This window comes from Bos taurus, chromosome 25, assembly GCF_002263795.3.
Source record: "Bos taurus isolate L1 Dominette 01449 registration number 42190680 breed Hereford chromosome 25, ARS-UCD2.0, whole genome shotgun sequence".
Taxonomy (NCBI): Eukaryota; Metazoa; Chordata; class Mammalia; order Artiodactyla; family Bovidae; genus Bos; species Bos taurus.
Window position 1 is genome coordinate 39,394,126 of NC_037352.1, and position 17,220 is coordinate 39,411,345.

Genomic DNA, 17,220 nt, shown 5'->3' on the forward strand with positions numbered 1-17,220 from the left:
GCAGCTGTCAGAATTTCATTGCTTTTTAAGGCTGAGTAATGTTCCCTCTATACAGGCATTTATGTATAAATGGAATACACTATTGATAAAATACCATATATAAAACGTGCAGACCGCACGCTGCTTGTCCGTTCACCTGCCACCTGGATGGTCGCCACTTCTTGTCCACCGTGACTGACGCTGCCTCGAACACGAGGCTCAGCAGCAAGTGCTGCGTCTGAAACCGTTCACGTTGGAGTCCACCCAGCCCCACAGACAGGATACCTGGTCTTCCCATCTATGCAGGATCCGCCGCTTGGAGACCCAGCATTGCTCCTTCAGCTGCCTCTTCAGGAAAACCTCCTTGCTGTGAACAAAGCCACGCCGTGGTAAATTAATCCTTGTCGAGAGGTTGGCAACATGGGGTGTGAATCTAAGTGGAAACTTTCAGTTGCTTCAGATGAAGAGATGAACCTACTGGTCACTGGTCTCTCTCTCAGGTGTTAGGGTGTCTCGGAGGCAGGAACCCAAGTGATGCTGTGACACTCTCTGCGGCCTCTCCACCTGCCGGAGGAGGGAGTGAGTGATGTGTCACGGGGACCAGTGAGGACCCCCCAGGGCTGAGTATGTCATCCTCCACTGGGAACACGGTCGGATGAAGTCTGCAGGACCACTCCAGCTCCAGACGTGGGGCTCAAAGGGTCTCGCCAGCCCTGCCCTTTCGCCCTCTGGTTTCTGGGAGCAGCCAGGGAAACACCACCGTCCACATTTCCAGAGAAAGCTCATTGGGCAGTGGTGAAGCCTTCCTGCATTTCCAAGAAGAAACCCCTTCACTGATGAGCTGGAGAAAACGGACTCTGAGAAGGGCAGGGAAGCACTGTGGGCAGTCTCGAACACCCGAGAGGACAGAGGTAGAGCTCCGTGGGAGGTGGGGGATGATGGACTCTGAGGATGGGGGGCAGGTGGGGCCAGGCTGGCGCCTCTGGGCATCAAGGGGCGCTGACCCCCCCAGCCAGAGCGTTCCCAACCCCCGTTCCCCCGCACGAGTGCTGCCCAGAGAGATGGGGACAGTGGATGCGCTTCCTCCTGGGAGCGTGCTCGTCTGTCGGCGTCTCAGCAGCACCTTCGCACTGCGCCTCTCCATCTCTGTGTGCCCTCGCCAGCTCCTCCTCTGCAGCTCACCCTGGAGATGTCAGTGTTGCCAGAGACTTAGGGCTTGGAGCTCGTTCCTTCTCCCCCTGGTTATGTAGAGCCCCATCCACCCCGGGTGTACCACAAATAATGAAAAGCATCCCAGGTGATATGAATGTAGGTGGGAATGGTTTTGTGCTATAAAGCCTATTTCTCTTGCAGGCCCCGACCTGCAGGACAAACACCAGACGCCTCCTGCCAGCAGCCCTCAAACAGCAACCCTCAGGTTATGTGCTTAGCTGACCTGCCGAGCCCGGGTCGGCCCTCGGACAGCACCCCAGTTCGGGAGTCTAGGTGCCCTGGTCCCCCTCTTGCCCCTTAAGATGAGCTGTTAGCATGTAACCCCTGCAGCATCTCAGGTGTGACCCCGCTCAGGTGTGGAAAGCAAGTGCAGCTTCTCCGCTTCCTGCCAGGGTCTCGCTTTCCTTATGAGGCAACCCCTCCCTGGTGGATGGAAGGGTGGAAGGGAGAGTTACATTTGCCCGGTCAGCCTCTGCCACCCCCAATACCACCTTCTGGGCAAACACTCAACCGTCCAGCCTTCCTGTTCCCCAAGGAGGCAGCTGTGGGCCCAGGGGCAGCCTCCTCCTCAGGGCACTGGGTCCAGGGAGAAGCCCCCAGCCTCACCCCTGCGGGTTTCCAACAAGAGGGGGCTGCTCTGCCCCTGGTTCTTGGCTCCTGTCCGCTGAGAAGTGGGCTTCCTCGTTCTGCTCCCGGGGGCTCAGTGGGAGCCTACAGCTCCTTCCTGGGTAACTGGGGTCTGTTTTCTTGCCCCCAAGGAGCAGCTTGGCCATTCCAGGCCCTGCCTCGTGGCAGTGTGGTGCTGACACCCCAGAAGTGTGGCTGAAACCCCACCAGATGTTGGATCCCAACAGCAACTCCCCCTGACGTCACTTGCTTCCAGAACTTCTTCACAATCAGCTTATCCGAATCACAGGTTCTCACACAGGCCCAGTCCAGGACATGTGACTGCTCAGCTGGACCAAGCAGGGGCTCATCAAACGGAGTGTCTTCCTCAAAACTCCCTCCAGCTCCTTCCTCGGGGCACCCATCAGTCTAAGCTGTTACTATGAGAACTTTGCCAGGTCCTGCTACGATCGCCTCACTGAAAAAGACCCACCATAAACTGCTGAAGACACGTGGTGAGCTGAATGGTGCTCCCTCCCCCACAAAGACATGTCCATGTCCTAATCCTGGCAATCTGAGAATGTGATCTTATTTGGAAAATAAAGGTCTCTGGAGATGTAATTAAGGCTCCTAAGATGAAGAGACCATCCTGGGTTATCTGGGCAGCCCCCAAGTCAGTGACCAGCATCCTTAAGAAGGACAGAGAGCACTGTGACAAGAGGCAGGGACTGCAGCGACGTGGCCACAGCCAGGAGCAGTGACAGCTGCCGGAAGCTGGGGGAGGCAAAGAACGGGCTCTCCTCCGGATTTTGGACTTCTGGCCTCCACAGCCATGAGAGGAGACACTTCTGCTGTTCTGAGCTGCTCAGCACGTGACAGCTTGTTACAGAAGCTGCAGGAAACGGACACAGGCCTGGACCTCAGAACCACACACATCAGCCCCAGACCCCTCACCCGAGACTCACCGTCTGCTGATGGACTGGGCTCAGGTTTAACCGCTGTGGGTGAAAACCCAGCGCTGCTTGGTCAGTGGGTGAATCGTCTTCCGAGGAGCTGACAGTCGGTGATGTTCTCATCTCAGACCCTTTCTATTCACCATCTTATAGCATCTCCCCAGACTCTGCAAAGAAAATACCCATTAGTGGTGCATAGGCCTGTCTGTCTCTCTCTGTGTCTCTATATCTCTGTCTCTCTCTCTCACACGCAAGAACGATCGCCTTAGGGTCATGCTTTTTCATAAGAATTCTCTCCTCGAAATATGTTTCATTTGTTCTGTGGCCTCTCGGTCCAGAAAACTGATGGACTAATTCACTTGTTCACCCTTTATGCATTTACTGGATGCTGTTTTGTTTACGTAATATTTTTTACCAAGGCCCTTGGGAAACAAGAGTTAGTACGGAAGAACAGTTGATGGTGTGTAGAGTGGGGAAAGCTGAAACCAAATAGAGAAGAGGGGAGAAAGCAGGCGTCTGAAACGCGCACTGTGAGCGCCTGATGCCCACCTCTGTGCTAGTGTGGCTGCCTCACTCGGGACGGAGCCTGCTCGTGCTAACAGCGGTTGCCCCAAACAACAGAAGAGTCGCAGTATGCTTAAGAACACGTAGGAAAGGAAGAAGATCACATTCAACAGCACTCGACATGAGGGCGACTGTAAACATCCGCATGGCACCTACATGCCACAAGATTTTACATGACAGCTCTGATTTCAAATATTCTGTCTTTTGGTCAGATTCCGTGTTATAATTTGAGCACCGAGCTATAGGCACAAGCCTCTTAACCATGAAAACTATCTGTTCATCTATTCAACAAACGGCTGAGTGACACAAAGTGGAAAATCACAGATTTTGGACTCAGGTACCATCTCATGGGCCTCTGCCCCCACTTCTTCACCTGTGAAGTAAGGATGGTCTCTAGCAGGGAGGCAAGAAGATCATCCGAGTTCTGGGGTGGGATTGTGGAGAGCTGACCACGTTCTTTCTCCTCTGTTAGACCCTCATTCATAACTACAGGGCCTCCCGAGCAGCCCTCAGCACAAGGGTGGGGGACGGCAGGGGCACCAAATCAAATCACTGAATCTTAAGTTCAAAGGAACTAAGTCCTAGACGTAAGACGGACTGAGTACAAGCTCTGCAGAGTCAACATTCCAAAACTGCACGTCACTCCCAAGGAAGTCCATCTCCCATGACTTTGTGGAGGAGAAGGGACTTGGAAGAGAACAGAGCTGAGATGCTGGTGAGGTTTCTGCCGCCTGAATCCCCCCACCAGGTGAATGCGAAGGTCGCAGGAAGCTGGGGCGGGGTGGTCTGCACGTGTGGGCTCAGCAAGAGTCAGTAGGTGAATGAACAAAGAAGACATTGATCGCACCTACTAAAAACTCCCACAGAACACGGAGATGTGAATTCTAGACACCACCTTTTCAAAGAGCTTACCTTGCCTGCACCATGGGAACACCTACCACGTATAACAGAAAGAATATGGGTCACTGGAGTCGGGAAAATTCGAGTTCAGATTCTACCTACAGCAGGAGATACTGTACCAGGCGGGCCTGGGGGACTGAGAACACGGCCAAAGCCATGGCTTGTCCTGTCTGGATCAGGTTATAGAAGACAGTGCAGTGCCCATCCTGAGCTGCCCCTCTCCGAACCCTCATGCTGCCGGGAGCCGGCTACTGTGTCTCGAGCAGCCCTTTGGAGGGGCTCACCCGGTGAGGACCTGATGGCCACATCTGGGAAAGTGGGAGCCCATCTTCCAGTCCGGTCAAGCCTTCAACTTCAGCCCTGGCTAACTTGACTGTGCTCATGAGACCCCACCCCGCCCCACCCCCACGCCAGCACCACCAGCCACACCCCTCCTGGGTTTCCGAGCCCTAGAAACCATGCGGGATAATCAACACGTGGTACTTCAAGTTTCGAGGTTCAGGGTAATTTGCTGCGTGGCTTCCCAGGTGGCGCTAGTGGTCAAGAACTCGCCTGCCAATGCAGGAGACACAAAGAGACGTGGGTTTGATTCCTGGGTCGGGAAGGTCTCCTGGAGGAGGAAGTGGCAACCCACTCCAGTATTCTTGCCTGGAAAATTCCACGGACAGAGGGGCGTGGCAGGTTACAGTCCACGGGGTCTCAGAGTCAGACACGACCGAGTGCCTGAGTACACAAATGCCAGCTACTACGCCACCTCTTCCTCGGAGAAGGCGATGGCACCCACTCCAGTACTCTTGCCTGGAAAATCCCACGGATGGAGGAGCCTGGTGGGCTGCCGTCTATGGGGTCGCACAGAGTCGGACACGACTGAAGCAACTTAGCAGCAGCAGCACACCACCTCTCCCAGCTCCTCCTGGGTAACCGTGGGCACCTGCCGCTCCTCGCTTCTTATCCATAAAGCGGGTCTGGGCAGTCACTGCCCGCCCACCCACATGCCTTGGACTCTCCTAGAGGTCCCTGCAAGGGGGTCTTATACACACCGCGCATCTTAGTAAGGAGGCAAATTCCCAAATGCTGAGTCCAGGAGTGAAGGTTGACTGGACGGTCAGCAAGCCCAGCGTCTGGGCTATGCCTCACACCCACAACCTAACATCTGGATTCTGACTGAATCACAGCCCCACTCGCAGAGAGCAGGCCCCGGGGCTCAGAGGTGCAGGTGGGCACGAGAACGAGGAGGGCGTGGTCTCACCCTGAGCCCAGCTCTGTCCACGTTCTGCGGGCTGGCGCCCTCTCAACTGAGCTGAACCTCAGATGCCTTCGACAAGTTTCACTTATTCCTGCTGGGAGCGCTGAGCACACTGAAGGGGTCAGAGGCTGGCGGAAGTGCACAAGGTGACCGGACCTCCTCTTGCCGCCTTGCTGGGGCACTGGTGCCCTGTGAGAGCAGACCAGTGGTGCCACGTGGGTTTCCGAGGTGGTGCTAGTGGTAAAGAACCCGCCCACCAATGTAGGAGACTTAAGAGACGTGGGTTTGATCCCTAAGTGGGAAAGAGCCCCTGGAGAAGGAAATGGCAACCCACTCCAGTATTCTTGCCTGGAGAATCCCATGGACAGAGGAGCCTGGCGAGCCACAGTCCATGGGGTCACAAGGAGCTGGACACGACTGAAGCGACTTGGCACGCACGCCTGGTGCCATATTAGGCAAAGCCCATTAAAACCATGACTACACTGACCCATGGTCAGTGAGACCCGGAGCCTCGTTCTTCTGCCAGTAATGATCCACGATTTACAGAGACATCTGCCCTCTTAAGGGGCAACCCCTTGGATCGCTGGCTTGGAGTTCAAGGATGGCCGGAGGGGCGAGCGGTATTCTTACAGTTCCCCCAGATACTGACCGCATAACACTGGCCTCGTTAGCAGCCTGCTGTAAGGATGTGGCCCAGACAGAAGCCGCCCTCAGCAAAACCCGGCCGTTACACGACCTGAGAAAGTGGCAGGCTCCTCTATTCCTCTCGGCAACACCTCTTAACACCAGTGTTTGAAAGAACTGTAACCGGTGTTGTTAACTGACTGTTGTGTACTCCAGGGAAGTTCACGCATTCTCATCCACTTAGCGAGGGTCTTTTTTACGGAAACCATTATAAACAATGTAAAAACAACCACCCTAAGTATATAAAGTTAAAACCTCTTCCTCTTTAAAGTTGATGAACAGCTTTGTGAATAGATAATGCATTTGTTGGTGTTTAGTCTCTTAAGTCGTGACTCTTTGCAACCCTGTGGACTGTCCGCCAGGCTTCTCTGTCTGTGGGATTTCCCAGGCGAGAATCCTGGAGTGGGTGGCCATTTCCTTCTCCAGGGGATCTTCCCAACCCAGGGATCAAACCCACGCCACCTGCATTGGCAGGCGGGTTCTCTACCTCTGAGCCACTAGGGAAGCCCTAGATAATACATTTATGTGGTTCAAATTTCACAAGCTACAAAATAGGATCTACTGAAACTCCTCGTTCCAGCCCGCCTCAGGCTACCTAGCTCTTTTCTCAAGATGCAACTGATCTCATCTCATCACACACGTGCACCGTCTGCCCTCTGCACCTGCGGATGCAGGAGCACAGATACAGGGGTGGGGGTGGGGTGATGCTGTAGGACCATCGACTATAAGGGGCTTGAACATCCTCGGATTCTGGTGTCTACTGGGGTCCTGGAACCCGTGCCCTGTGAATACCGAGCAGCAACTGTATATGTTTCCAGACATATTTTTAATGTACAACCAACTAGGTGTGTGCGTGTGTATGTAGGTCTACACACGTGCGCATACACAGCCAGCCATGTGTGCACACCGTGGTGGGCAGAGTGGATGCGCTGCCGCAGAGAACTGGCTGCGGGGAAGGAGGTCCTGATTGTGCGGTGGCAGAACGCTTAGCCAGTGGTTGCCATGGTAACATGGGAGCCAGGAAATGCTTGTAATGACCGGATGGATCTGGCTAAGATTTCCAGGTAAAATGGCCAAAGTGCCTGCTGGTCCTTTATGCTAAATTTCCTCGTCTCTGAACCTTCTCTTCATAGCCTTTGTCCTTAAAAACTTCTGTCACCAGCGTCTTATGAGGGAACTTAGGCCTTGAGATATGAACGGCAAACGCTTTTCTAAGTTTGTCGTCTGTCTCGTGAGTCTGCTTAGGGTGGGCTGTCGTGTAGAAGTTACTATTACTGCTATTATGTGATCAGATCTGCTTTTTTCTCTTACAGTTTCTGAATTTGTATCATGGATAAACAGTTCCCCAAATCCAAGATTATTTTATAACCCAACATTTTCCTTGATTATGTTTGTGGCTTTCTTTTAAAAATAATTTTGTTCTAATCTATTATTTTTGTGGATGTGGGACTGACTGCCCAGTTGTGCTCACACTCCTGAGACACCGACTTTGTCACAAACGAGTTTTCGTAAATGTTTGCGTCTATTTCTGGCCTTTTATTCTGTTCCGTTGACTTTTCTGTCTGTTCACGCGTAGGTCCCACAGCGTTTTAGAGAAGGTGGGTTTAAAATATGTTTTAATATCTGGTAGGGCTGTTCTTCTCTTTTTCAGACGTTCCTTTCTGTTTTCACCTGGTTTTCCACACCAACTTGACATCATTCAAGTCTATTGGACACACACACACGCACACACACACACTCTATTGGTATTGTGATAGGGTGATGGCAGATTTGGTTTTGGAAGTCATTTTGGAAGTGTGGGCCTCTCCTTCTGTAGATCTTCTGATGCAAGAAAGTGATATATGTTCCCTCTTATTCTAGACTGATTCTGAGCCCCCAGGAGTGTATTAAAGTTCCTTCATAATGAACCTGCATATTTTATTCTTCGGTATTTCACCTTTGCGGTTGGGCTGCCCCTGCCTTTTTAAGGGAATTACTCCTGTGTTGTATCTTCTATTAGTTGTGGTATAAGGTAAGCCATTCTTTACGTATTAGTACTGTTTCTTTTTCTTTCCTTCTCACCTACGGTTTTATACAAAGCCTCTCTTCTCTCTGTGGCCTCCACTCTGCCCCCACCCCACCGCGCCTTCTCACACCCAGCCTCCCCTTTCAGGGGAGCGTCTGACTCGGGCTGGCGTCTGGTTTATGCGGCTGCAGACTTGGCAGGGCCTTCTTCCGCGAGCAGTGTGCTTGCAGCCTTTCCCGAGCCATGGAGCTCTGCCGCTCAGAGGTCGTCTTGTTTGCAAAGACAATTCTAATCCACAGAGAAGATGACGTGGTAAATGCAGAGATCAGCAACGGAGCTGGGCTTGGCCTGACGACATCAATCCTGGACCAAGGGGAGGACTGCCCTTGGACTTCTCGGTCACACAAAGCAGCAAACGCTGTTTTGTATGAAACCAGACTGACTTGATCCATTTCACCCCCATGCCCAAAGCTTCCCCCCGTGACCCAGCCGATGACCTCCCTCTGTCCTCCCAGCCCCATTCGCTGAGCGCCACTTCGTGACAGACAGGTGTCACGGCCGGGGGACGTCCACAGTCAGATACTAGAGATTCATTCTGTTCTCTTGAATGAGTCCTGTCTTCTGATTCTTGGTGTTGCTTGTAGCTTTGCGCTGGTGTCTGCATGTTTGAAGAAACGGCCCCCTCTAGGTCTTGTGGACTGGCGTTGACAGAAAAGACCTTTGCCAGCCAGGTGGTAGGGCGCTGGGCCTCCGTTCCTCCCTGCCCGCACGTCCAGTCTTTTCTCTTGGTCTGGCTGCCGTCCGACGGGGAGGCGAGCTAGGAACCGGCCCCACAGGCCCCTGATGGCGACGGGAGCTCGAATGGCGGTGTCTGCCGCTCCGCCATCTGCTCTGTCACTTGCAGAATGACTCAGGCCGCCGAGCAGGCTTGACCACTATGAAGTTTTAAGTGGTTTTTAATTGTGCAATTTTACATGGTTGTCATCCTTAGCCATGGCTCGGAGCATACGCAGCCCAGACCACTATTCAAAGGTGGGAAGCATACTGAACTCTGAATTTTAAATACAAGTTAAATAGGAGAATAAAAAAGAAATACAGAGACTTCAAATTTGTCTCTAGATGACACTTGGCAGCTCTTTATGACAGTCATAAATTACCACTGCTGTGTCAAAAATGGCACACTGAGGTTCCTTTCTATTTTAAAAACTAGTGTTACAGCAGGAAGCCATGGCCCTGCCTGACTTGTCCCCCATCTTCCGGAAGAGTCTACCCAGCTCTCTCCCTAATTCCCTGTTTGTGCAGAGATGCTCACAGGTGGCGCTTGAGACCACCTCTCTCATCTTTTCACTTACAATAAAACACAAGACTTGTTTCTAAAAGTTAGTTTTGAAATTGAAGCTGCAAAAATAGCAAACATCTACCCAACTTTTGGGTAGACTGTAAGGAGTCCAAACCTCGGACTGCAAGGAGATGAAACCGGTCAATCTTAAGGGAAATCAACCCTGAATATTCTTTGGAAGGACTGGTGCTGAAGCTCCAATACTTTGGCCACCTGACTTGAAGAGTTGACTCATTGGAAAACACCCTGATGCTGGGAAAGATTGAGGGCAAAAGGAGAAGGGGGTGACAGATGAAGAGATGGTTGGACGACATCACCCACTAAATGGACATGAGTTTGAGCAAATCCTGGGAGACAGTGGAGGACAGAGGAGCCTGGTGTGCTGCAGTCCACGGGTCACAAAGACTTGGACATGACTTAGCAACTGAACGACAGCGTTTGTCCATGTGCCCATTTTTAGGACACAATGGATCGCTGAAATTCAAGGCAGATTTCAATATAAATTTTTTATTTTTAATTTTAAATAAATCTAGCCTTTTCTATGGTTTTGGAAAACCCTATGTATTTCCCTACATTTCATGAAATAAATGTTTATATAATTACTTGTGTTAAATATTCTTTCAAAGTTATGCAGACCCACATGAAGTGGTTTTAACTCTACTTCATGCATGCACAGTTACCTGATCACCTTGGCTGAGGCTGAGAACCCCATGTCTGAGTTCCGCCCTACAAGCTTCTGGATAGAGTTAGTGGGAAGAGGACTTTACAGGAGATTTGAGGGAGGGATGAGCAGCAGCTGCTGTTCCCGGAACACCCTGAGCAGACACAGGTGGGGGCAGACGCCAAGGGTCCCTGGGACAGTGGTCCCCATCACCCCCAGTCCGCCAGGGTGGCCAGCACACCCTCTGGGCTCCGAGTCACAGCATTCTCTCCTCTTTCCACCTGCAGACCCCTGGCCATGGTCCAGGGGGACAGTGGCCATCCAGGTGTCCCATCGTCCTCGCCATGGAGTCCCAGTCGCCGTGCTTGGAACCGCCGCCGGTGCTCGCGGTCCTGTATCTCCCCCGAGGACCCACCCTGCCCACTGCTCTGTGCTCCGGGGGAAGCGCTGAGTGACTTTTCTACGATCTCCCAGAACTACCCTCCAACCCTTCACTTCCCACGTGTGTAAAGGACCAGCGTCTACAGAAAACCCCTGGATCCAAAAAACTCATGGTGGCCCTGCTTCTCTGACCAAGAAGAAGCTGTGAAATGGTTAAATGCCTGCAGTGGTTCTGGTACGTGTGCACACTCAGTTGCGTCAGACTCTGCGATCCGAAGGACTGCAGCCCACCAGATTCCCCTCTCCATGGGGCTTCGCAGGCTGAATACTGCAGTGGGTTGCCATTTCCTTCTCCAGGGTCTCTTCCTGACCCAGGGATTGAATCCATGTCTCCTGCATTGGCAGGCAGATTCTCTACCACTGAGCTTCCTAGGAAGCCTTGTGATGGTTCCTACGATGACATAATACTGTGAAAGAGGCTGGTATTCAGAAAATACAGGGAAACCCTCAAGTAAATTCATAACTAAATGTGATTTTGTTTTTATTCCTTTGCATGATATTTCTCAAGCCCTGAAACCCAGAGCCAACAATCCCCCAGATCCCACGAAGCCGTATCTGGAGGAGGACACAGTCGCTGTATCTGCACCTTATCTTCTGGACCTGGCACAGACGTGTCACGACGACTCTGAAGTGGCTGGTATTTTCCACTCTCCGCTTTTGTGTGCCTTCTTGCCAGGGATTCAGAAAGCCTCTCCTAGTCTGACTCCTGATGCAAAGGCGGCTTTTGGATTCAGGTAGAATGTGGCTATTTGTGAAACCTCATCCTGGTGGCGAGTCCTTCCATTCCTCTTGGGATTTAAATGAATGCTCTTGGCCACTGGCTGGCAGTCAGGACTGAATCCATTTGGGGTTTTAATTTGACACATGCAGGGCTTTTTTTTTTTTTTGAACTTGAATTAGTTAACAGCTTTTACACATTAGATGACATCCCAGTAAAATCTTGATTTCTGACCCCTCCCAGAAACCAATCAGAACCATCAACATTGTGGGTCCTCAAACCTGCCAACAGGTAGGGAAGGGGCTCGAGCAGCAGCTGCCCTTTGGGGCTATAAGCCCTGGTCCCCACCAAGCCCTGCTGTCCGAACCCGAGCCTGCTGCGTGCATTCACTCGCCTGCCGGGCTCCCCTGTGGGCGGCAGGTCGGAGCCTCGGTCCTTCCCGGGACACCTCCCCAGGCACTGCCCCAGACATCATGAACTGCAAGGCGCTCTTCTCTGGCCGCTGGGTCCTTCACAGGCTGTCCGGCGCCCGGCCCTTCGAGCTCTCTGGACACTCACTGCTGTCCTAGGCAACGCAAGGTGAGCAGGGGACGTCTCTCCCCACGTAGAAACTTACACTTCAGTCAACTGACATTTTTTTCATTTTTTCTGTCTGGGAGATTTCAGCCCACTTCTACGCTTTTTATCCTCCTGTGTTTTTCTCCAATTCTTTGCTGCCTTTCAGAGCCTGTCAGTCTGGATGACATTATCAGTCTGTCCATATCAGGCACAGCTGCAAAGTCAGGTCTCCTCTGGAGGTGCCAGCACTTTCTAGGGTGGCTGTGTTACTTATTACGGCATGGATTTCACATTGAATTTTTCTTCCTCTATATCAAAGTCTCTCTCCTAATCATTTTCAGCTTTTTACACCAGATTCTTTCCAGAGGACTTTAGAAGCGGCTGTTGGGTCTGGTTGCAATGGGGTGCAGACCCCCAATTCCGGCCCCATGGCAGTCTGCCTGCCCCTAACATCCCATATGCCAGCCAGACTGAATGCCAGCAGACCCATGGGCAATGCACATCTCTCTTCTCTTTGCTGAAGAGCTCCTTCCCCTCCCGTAAGCTGCCTGATAAATCTCAGTTTGAGTTGCCTTCCCTAAGAAGGGTACCCCATCCTAATAGGGAAGTACAAATCCGACTCCATGCTGGATCTCTTTCTTTCACTTTAACCTTCTGCTACCAGTTAAGAATGTTGCCTATAAGGTGGCAGGGAGGTTCAGGAGGGAGGGGATACACACACACACACACACACACACACACACACACTTGTGGCTGATTCATGTTGATGTATGGCAGAAACAACACAACATTGTAAAGTAATTATTCCAATTAAAAATAAATTAAAAAAAAGAAAACTGTCTATAGCCTGAAATACACAGGGGAGCCCATTCTCAAGGCTCCGACTTTTCAGGTATAACACTTCTCCATTTACACAGAGGTAAACATTGGCAGGGGCTTCCCAGGGGCACTAGTGGTAAAGAATCCACCTGCCAATGCAGGAGATGCAAGAGACTTGGGTTCAATCCCTGGGTCAGGAAGACCCCCCTGGAGTTGAAAATGGCAGCCCACTCCAGTAATCTTGCCTGGGAAATCCCATGGACAGAGGAGCCTGGCAGGCTACGGTCCATGGGGTTGCAAAGAGTCGGACGCGACTGAGTGACTGAGCCCACAGCAAAGCCCCAGAGCTCTCTGTGAACAGTGACAAGCACTTGCTTTTGGCTCGCGTGTCTGCCGGGTGGTGGGGATTTCACTCATCTCCACTAGGTTTGGCTGTGTTTGGCCACAGTTTGCCTGCTCTGTGCTTATCTATGGAAGTTGGACCCCAGAGGCAAGCAGTGTGCAGCCCAACTGCACTGGAAGGGCACATTTTAGGCCTCAGCATCTCGCCTGCTAACCCCATATGAGCCAAAGCATGACATGCGGCCAAACCCAGTGTCCAGTGCTAAGAAAATACTCTGCCCTCCATGAAGCCGTGGCCAAGATATGGATGCGCAATAAACTACAGGGGAGGGAAGAAGTCACACCAGCGGTTCCGTCTGCCTCAGGGTACTTAGGATATTTATGGAATCAGCAAATATGGGCTGTTCAAGGAATTATGAAAGACTCCTCAGGCTGAAGCTGAAGCTCCAACACTTTGGCCACCTGATGTGAAGCGCCAACTCACTAGATAAGACCCCGATGCTGGGAAAGACTGAGGGCAGGAGGAGAAGGGGGCGACAGAGGATGAGATGGTGGGATGGCATCACCGACTCCATGGACGTGAATTTGAGCAAGCTCTGGAAGATGGGGAAGGACAAGAAAGCCGGGCGTGCTGCAGTCCATGAGGTCGCAAAGAGCTGGACACATCTTAACACCTGAGCAACAGAACGCTCATTGGCTGCATAGAACGTATCAACAGAATGGCACATGTGCCCACGTTAGGACCAACTTCGGGTGGTTGCTCCCCACAGGACTCCCAGCATCACCATCCCCCGCCCCCCCATTTCTAAAAGCAGCACTGACCGGTTCAAACCCACCTGGAGAGTAAGTGCCACAGATGGACAGCAGCCTTGCCTGGGACATTCCGTTCCCCATGAGCGGATGCACAAGGCTCCATCTGGGCAGACATGCCTCCAGTCCCCACATCCACCTCCTCGATTAATGTTTGTTCTTTTGATTACTTGAGGAATTTCATTACAGAAAATCAAGGGAGATGGGCCCTTTCCAAGATTCTGCCTGTGGACGTTAATCCTGGGGATTTTCACGCAATGTAATTTAAGTTTTTTTTGTCTGGTTGGTGCAGAATTTTCCTTTACCATTTGAAGAGAGGCAGAGGTCAGGAATAATATGCATAAATATTTATTTCCCAAAGTTAATTCTTACTCTTAAGATGATTTGGGAAAGTGGAGGGGAATAAATTTTCATTATGTAGCAGAAAATGTTGAATCATTTAACAGGCATTTTCAAATACCTACCTGTGAAATAAAGGCAAGGCACACAAAGCGAAGGAATGCCTGGGACTGTTCAGGTGGGAAATGTGCCCAGCACAGCGTGGACGGGAGAGGGACAGCAGCTGACAGAAGGGCGTTGTGGTCAGTGAGGGGCTGAGGGCTGCAAATCCCACTGACCAGGTTCTTACTGCTGAGGCTGGAGATGGAGAACGACACGCAGGCAATCGTGTCGCTAATCGCCGTGGACAGGAAGTCCTCACCACCTTTGTGGACATCATTCAACAGGGCAGCTCTCACAACTCGTGTACAGAGATAAGCTTTGCTGAGAAATGTCTCATCATCACTGTTTTCCATAAAAACCACGTGTGCTCTTCCAGGGCGCCCTCAGTTACAGGGGTAGCTTTTAGACTGTGTGTTTCTCTTTTCCAGGTTTCTCCACTTTGCACCATGGAGCTTCTTTGTTGGGGGGTGTTCCGTGCGCTGCCAGATGGTCAGCTGCATCCCAGGTCTCCACACTCTAGAGGCCAGAAGCCCCGCTCACCCAGCCTGACAACCAGAAAAGTCTGCAGACTTGGCTACGTTGATGCTGGAGGGCGTCCCATCACCCCTGGTTGAGAACCCCTGCCTTAGTCCCACCTACAAACAACTGTGTGCTTGCTGGCCAGGGAGATGCAGATGAACACAAGAATTCAGTGCTGCTCCTTCCCCGGGTTTGCAGGAATGGCACACTGAAGAACTCAGAGTGCTGGGAAAGAACCGAGGCAGGCTGTCCTAGCGGAGCGCTGGGACGAGGATTGTGGGGGCAACTGGTGGAGTCCATCCAAACTGAAAAGGCCCGTTTCCAGTGACTGAGACCTCTTGCAGCGTCCACTTGGCAGGCAGCAATCCTGGCGCCTTTACCACAAGGAAGTATTTAAATGATGTTTGTCACAAAATTACTTGAGTGAGTGAAAAATGGGAAACCTCCCACGTGCCCATCAACAGAAGAGAAGCTCATTAAACAGCTAAAAATAACGAGGTGCAACTGGGTGTGTGAACTGTGGACAACTCAGACAAAGCACTCAGAAGATGGAAAGCACGTTACGGAGTGAAAGGCCCGGAATACGGTCATTATGTCGCTCTCACTCCCTCCCTGCCTTCCATAAACGCCATGTTTTCTTCAGTGGCACGTTGGTGAATGAAAATAGAAGTACTTGGGAAAGTGTCTGGAAGCAGTCTTGGGGAGGGGCAGGGCCACTGTGACCCGTCTCCTTCTCCTGAAGGCCTGAGGAAGGCTTTGGCGGTGACTGGGCTGGGAGTCCTGGGGTGGGGGGTGGACAGAAGCCCAGGCTGGGGTGAATGGAGACGTGGCACAAGCCAGTGTCCGTTTCAAAGGCAGGGTGGCTGCACGCAAGTTCACAGCATCATCATCATCATTTTTAAAAGTCTTATTTTGTTACAATACTGCTTTTATGTTCTAGCTTTTGAGCTGCAAGGTAAGTGGGATCTTAGTTTCCCGACCAGAGATTGAACCCATAACCCCCTGCACTGAAGGTGAAGTCTTAACTACTGGACCACCAGGGACGTCCCCACAGCATCGTTATTTACAGTAACCAAAAGGCAGATCAACCCAAACGTCCAGCATCGGTAAACCCATAGAGACAGAAAGGATATTAGCATCTGTCATGGGGTGGGGGGTGCGACTGAAGGGTACAGGGTCTCTTTCTGACACAAAAAAGTTATAGAATTAAAGGCAATGGTTGCACAACCCTATGAATGGACTGAAACGCCACTGAACTGTTCATTATAAAGTGGGCAGTTTTACCGGATGTGAATTTCACCTCAACAAAAATACATTCTTAAAAAGCAGAGCGGCACTTATTTTGAGAACCAGGTGGGATCAACCATGAGCACCACCCAGATCTGTTCCTCCAGGAAGGATCTGGGTCATGACACCAGAGCCAGGATGACCCTTGATGAAGGACATGTCTGTTGTTGAGGACGTGGGGAAATGTTCACTCCCAATTAACAAAAGTCAAATACTCGGATTTGTGACAAAATGCTAAGGTAACAACTCCACTCGGCCAGACACTTTGTAGAAAAATGTGAAGAAGGTACTGACCTGGCCCTCAGGGCCTCTAGGGGTAGAAATGGTCACGAAAACAAACCATCATGTGATAAATTGAGTGCCAGAAGGGTGCTGACCATTTAGTGAAAACACAAAGAAGGAAATGACTACCTCCCTGAAATGTCAAACAAGCACACCTCCGAGTTGGGGGGTCCTTTAGGGTCCCCCTGTCATGGGGGGAGGAGGGAAACGCAAAAGGAAAGCGCCTGAATGCATCTTTAAGATGCAGATAAAAATGCCCATTTTCTAGCGTAGTGAGGTTAGATTTCCTGTATGCTCAGGCGTCCAGCTGGGCCGACCAAGGGCAAGGCTCTCGCTGCCCCCAGGGCCTCCCCTAGGCCCTCTCAGCAGCTCCCGTGTCCCCGATCCATGACTGTTTTGAATCTCAAACCCACCCCCCATTTTAAGACAATGACTTTGCATCCTTCTCCACCTGAAATGGAAGCTGCCAGTGTGAAAGCCTTCACTTTCCCAGGCTGCACCCACAAGTCTCCCCACATCTGGGCTGCCTCCTCCTTCCCTCCTGCTGCTCTGGGGCCCCCCAGATCAGGACCTGCTCCCCCCCACCCCCGTGCTCCAGAGCCCCTGCCTTCAAGTTCCCGTGCTGTTTCCATCTTATCAGTGTGGGACGTTACAACTAAGGGGCCAATACTGCTGCGCTGTCATGAACTGAGTCTATTGTTTCCACAACGGCTCATTCTTTGCATCTTACGACCTGCGGGTTGACAAAGGTATCTACCATGACTGTATCAGGCAGAGTCCTCTCACTGCCCTGAAAATCCCCTGTGCTCGCTTATTCCTCCTGCCTTCTCCCAAGCCCTGGCACCACCCATCTT

General features: G+C 51.6%; 1 long non-coding RNA gene across 2 annotated transcripts in view; it reads right to left on the minus strand.

Annotated features, from left to right (window-relative positions):
• Positions 1 to 17,220, minus strand: part of LOC132343885 (uncharacterized) — a 123,366-nt gene that overhangs the window by 91,002 nt on the left and 15,144 nt on the right. The window contains exons 2-3 of one of the 2 annotated variants that reach the window (XR_009492895.1): positions 2,763 to 2,917; positions 265 to 543 (exon numbers count right to left, since the gene is read on the minus strand). This is a non-coding gene — a long non-coding RNA (uncharacterized lncRNA). The remainder of the gene's footprint in view (positions 1 to 264; positions 544 to 2,762; positions 2,918 to 17,220) is intronic. The other variant, XR_009492896.1, reaches the window with a different exon arrangement.